This window comes from Phyllobates terribilis, unplaced genomic scaffold (assembly GCF_046119375.1).
Source record: "Phyllobates terribilis strain yellow unplaced genomic scaffold, ASM4611937v1 Scaffold_6500__1_contigs__length_44079, whole genome shotgun sequence".
Lineage (NCBI taxonomy): Eukaryota > Metazoa > Chordata > Amphibia > Anura > Dendrobatidae > Phyllobates > Phyllobates terribilis.
Window position 1 is genome coordinate 28,412 of NW_027369243.1, and position 3,829 is coordinate 32,240.

Sequence of the window (3,829 nt, forward strand, 5' to 3'; positions counted from 1 at the left end):
CATAACCTCCAGAGTTGTCGAACAAGAAAAATTGATGAAGCAGATCAAAAAATTGGATCAATTTTGACTAGAAATGTAATTTAATAGTTTAATTACCTGACCTAACACGCAGCTTTGCTGAAGTCGTTCCATCAACGACTGGGAGCTGACTCCGTTCATCAGTAACCGAGAGTTTAATCGATCCGCCGGCAACTGGAGGTTCAATCGATTCATCAGCAAGCAAGGTTTGAGTCGATTCATCAGCAACTGAGGGTCTCATACTCATCTTCCAGATCGCAACAAGCGGGAAAGCCACTACGATCGGAAACGTAATTTCACAACAGCGAGCTTGATCGGCGACAGTTAGCTCAGATTTCGCAGCTCCGGTTCCACTTTCAATTAGACAGAGCGCGTCCGGAAACTAGATATAGGGAGAATTCGAAGGTCGTCGTTAGTCAAAAAAGTCTGTTTCGAAGAAGAAAGTAAATGCGGTGTTTCAATTAACTTTCGCTGTTTGATAAAATCAGGATTTCTAGAAACGATGGTGACTTTTGGAGGGAAACGCACTTAGGAAACAGCGAGCTGTAGGGTAAAAAAACGCCGTTGCCGGGGATCGAACCCGGGTCACCCGCGTGACAGGCGGGAATACTTACCACTATACTACAACGACTTTGATGTTCAATTGGACATCTTAACTATATGAAACTTCGTGAACATTTTTTCATTTTTAAAAGTTGCAGCTTAATATGAGAACTGATTAGTTATATATACCCTTCAAAACTTTTTACAATAGGAATAAGAGGAGAGGATCATATGCGTACAACCCTTTTCGTGCGTACGTGTGTACGGTGAATCTCTTTGTATAATTTAATGAACCTCCATGTCTTATGTTTTGAACCACATATTTTACTATGAACCTGAAATTTAATGAACCTCCGTGTCTTATTTTTTGAACCGCCTAAAATTTCAGAAATGAAGGTTCATAGTAAATATGTGGTTCAAAACATAAGACATGGAGGTTCATTAAATTATACAGAGGGGTTCACCGTACGCACGTACGCACGAAATGGACTGTACGCACGAGAACCTCCCTCTAGAAGTATGTCCATTAAAATTTACAATTAGGTGATATATCTTTCAAATTATAAAAAATATATATGTAATGATATTGTTATGTGATCAATTTGATGTTATTAGAGACGTGAAAAAATTACCCGACCCGAGGACCTTATTCTTCGATAAAATCTTGATCTTAAACCAAATCGGGAGTCACTTGGATAAACGGAATTTATTCAGGCCAATAAATATTCTAGGTCGGTAAAATATTTTCGGATTGATTTTGTGGGGTCGTATTGGATTTGCGTCGAAACAGTTTCATTTCTTCTCTTTTTACTTTCCAAAAATACGAAAATTTAAGAAAGTTTATAAATAAAGTACATATTAAAATATTTCGTAATACTGATACAACATATGCGAAATTAAATTTTTTTAGTCCTCCGTGTTTGGTCATTTGGTTATCACATCAATAGAGTCTAAGCTACTTGTTGTGATAAATTTACAAGTCGAGTTAAGAATTTGGGTTGCATCAACCTATTTTCAAGTAAGAACATAACCTATAATCTATTTTCAAGTTTTGATAATATATAACCCATTTTTAATAAACATATAACCTATTTTCAATAAGAATTAAGTAAAAATATGTTGGGCATTAACTAGCTATGGACTTTTAGGCCCATTTTTTTTCCTTATTTGCTTATAAAAAGAAAAGATGTAGGTTTTTTCATGGAGAAAAAAGAAGAAGAAGAGGATGAAGTCCTTGTGTCTTTTGTTGATGATTTCTCTAGGCATGTTTGGGTGTATGCAATGAAACACGAGGATGAAGTCCTAGATATCTTATTGAAGTGGAAGAAGCTTGTTGAGGCACGAACTGGTAGAAAGATCAAGGTGCTGTGCTCAGATAATGGTACAGAGTTCAAGAATGATCCCTTCTTGCAGGTTTGCCAGAGAGAGGGCATTCATCGCCACTTTACAGTCAGAGAAACACCACAACAGAATGGGGTGGCAGAGCGCATGAACAGAACCTTATTAGGATGGTTAGGTGTATGCTGTCTAAAGCTGGGTTAGGCAAAGTGTTATTGTCTGAGGCAATCACATATGCATGTCACCTTATTAACAAACTGCCTTCAACAACTATTGAGGGCAAGAGTCCTTTAGAGGTTTGGTCAAGGAATCCTATTGGTTTTAGATTATGATACTCTGCGGGTTTTTGGGTGTCCATCTTACTATCATGTCAAGGAAGGTAAGTTGGATCCTCGAGCGAAAAAGTCTATATTCATGGGCTTACAGAGTGGTGTGAAAGGCTACAAAATGTGGGATCCTGAGGCAAGAAAGATTATCCTGAGCAGAGATGTGACATTTGATGAGGCTTCTATGTTGAAGCAAGTCAGTTCTCAGCATGAAGAGATCAAGGACAAGGGGAGTTCTGAGTGGGTGGAGATTGAGAGTACTCCACAGATTTCAGATAGTCATGCATCTAAACATACAAATCAGGGCATTGCAGATCAGCAGGTAGTACAGATTCTAATGAACATGACAACTGAGGAGGCTACTGATGATACAGCACATGTGATCCTATTGATGAGGGTCCAATTGCAACTAGGTTACCTAAGAGGAATGCAGGTATGCCTAAGAGGATTACTGATGATATGGTCGCCTATGCACTACCAATTGTTGAGGAAGATATACCTTCTACTTAGAATGAAGCAATGCATAGTTGTGAGTGTAATAAATGGAAGGTTGCTATGGATGAAGAGATGTATTCTCTTTATAAGAATGACACTTGGAAACTTCAAGAGTTGCCTAAGGGAAATAAATCAATTGGGTGCAAATGGGTATACACTAAGAAGGAAGGTTCACAAGGTGAAAAAGGTTTGCTTCAAGGCAAGATTGGTAGCTCAAGATTACGCTCAAAAGGAGGGGGTTGATTATAATGAGATTTTCTCTCCGGTAGTCAAGCACACATCCACTCACATTCTTTTGGCTTTGGTAGCTCAGTTTGATCTTGAGTTGGCACAACTTGATGTCAAAACTGCCTTTTTACATGGTGAACTTGATGAGAAAATCTATATGGCTCACAGTGGCAAGAAGGTGTGTAAACTGAAGAAATCATTGTATGGGTTGAAACAGTCTGCAAGACAATGGTTCAAGCGGTTCACTCAATTTATGCTTGGTCAGGGTTACACAAGAAGTTCATACGATCCATGTGTTTATTTTCGCAAGGTACGTGATGGTTCTCTCATCTATCTACTTTTGTATGTTGATGATATGCTCATTGCTTCTAAAAGTATGAGGGAGATAGACAACTTGAAGAAGATGATGTCTATGGAATTTGAGACGAAAGACCTTGGTGAGGCAACAAAAATACCAGGTATGGAAATTGCTAGAGATCAAAAGAGTGGAAGAGTATGGCTATCTCAGAAAGCAAATCTGCAGAAAGTATTACAGAAGTTCAGTCAATTCAACATTGATGAAACTGTGAGTATACCTCATCGAAGGAGTTTAAGTTGGATGCTACTATGTCTCCTAATACTGATAAGGAGCCTAGGGAGATGTCAGCTTATCCTTATGCTAGTGCAGTTGGTAGCTTGATGCATTCTATGGTGTGTACAAGACTGATATTTCATATGCAGTGATCACTGTGAGAAGGTAGATGCATGATCCCTGGTCAGAGGTACTGGGAAGCTGCCAGATGGGTTCTTCATTATATTCAGGAAAGTGATGAGGTTGGTTTGTTATTTCAGAGAGAAAATGATTTGAGTCGGTTGTGTACTGGATTTGTAGATTCAGATTA

The 3,829-nt window shown here is 38.5% G+C and overlaps 1 non-coding gene across 1 annotated transcript; it reads right to left on the bottom strand.

The window, feature by feature from the left end:
- Positions 1–577: 577 nt before the first annotated feature.
- TRNAD-GUC (transfer RNA aspartic acid (anticodon GUC)) lies at positions 578–649 on the bottom strand. The gene has a single exon. It is a non-coding gene; the product is annotated as a tRNA-Asp (tRNA).
- Positions 650–3,829: the final 3,180 nt, after the last annotated feature.